The following is a 1,273-nucleotide window of genomic DNA, read 5'->3' as shown; positions in this document are numbered from 1 at the left end:
TTTTATAAACCCTACTCGTTATAAACCTTACCACTGCAGATATATGCTAGTAATAATAAATAAATCGACCTTACATAATCCCAAAGGTGAAGGAACAGATTAAATCAATAGGGATACAAAACTGGCTCTTTGGAGCTGGAGATGTAGCGCGGCGGTAGAGCACTTGCCGAGATGGTGCACGGCCCTGGGTGTCATGTCCAGCGCCACCAAAAACGAGCACACAAACACACAGACACAAAAAGGAAGAAAGCCAAAAAAACCAAACCGTGACACCCCGCCTCCGTCTCTCTTGCGGCCCTCAGCTCCCAGGAGCACTGGGGGACCCGAGGGTCCTGCTGTGAAGCGCTCGCTCTGTGCACCGCTTTCTCAGTCGCTGAGAGAGTTCAAACCAAGAAGCAGAAACACAAGGCAGCGGCCGCACTCACCTCAGCGCGAGCTCAGTACCACCCAGCGCTCTGGCTTCAGACGGATTGACTACCTCTGACATTTTCTTGATTCACCATAGTTGCATCCTCCTATTTTTTCAAGTCATTTATTTGTCAAATAAACTGGATTATTTGCGGGAAGGGAAGCTCATTTTAAAACACTTTGTAAACTGTGTACGGTGGTGCACACCTATAATCCCAGCCTTCTGGCAGCCTGAGGCAGGAGGATCCCAAGTTCAAGTCCAGCCTGGGCAATTTAGTGAGAGCCTGTCTCAAAATAAAAAATAACAAATGGGCTGGGGATATAACTCAATGTGAGGTCCTGACTTCAAGCCCCCGTACACACACACACACACACACACACACACACACACACTTTTTAGTGTGCAAGGGGGTCTCACGCAGACATATGATAAGAGAATATTGTAATGTGCCCTCCTTCCCAGGCAGCTTTAATATTTGTCAGCTCACGGTCAGTCTGGCTTCATCAGTGCTCCTTCCTGCTTACTTTACCCAGGAATATTTCTGATGGTCTCGCTGTAATATAGTCTTCTCTCCTAAACATACACCACAACATCATCATCATTCTTTAAATTGATCTCCAAAATTAGGCACCCACCGGTGACACCCTGTACAATCCCACTCTGTAATATAGATGATACAACTGAGGCTCAGGACCTAGGGAACCTGTGCAACACCCCAGGGCCAACACCCCACCTGTGTGCTAAGGCCGACCACCTGGAGGCACAAGTACAAAGAAAAAAATAACCCTGAGCCTGCTGTATAAAATTCCGCAATCCGGAACCTGGACAAATGCATGTGTATCAGTCAGGGTTTACTAGAGGAAC

The sequence above is a fragment of the Chinchilla lanigera genome, unplaced genomic scaffold (genome assembly GCF_000276665.1).
Source record: "Chinchilla lanigera isolate Chin_1 unplaced genomic scaffold, ChiLan1.0 scaffold00023, whole genome shotgun sequence".
Classification (NCBI taxonomy): Eukaryota; Metazoa; Chordata; class Mammalia; order Rodentia; family Chinchillidae; genus Chinchilla; species Chinchilla lanigera.
This window is presented reverse-complemented; position numbering follows the sequence as displayed.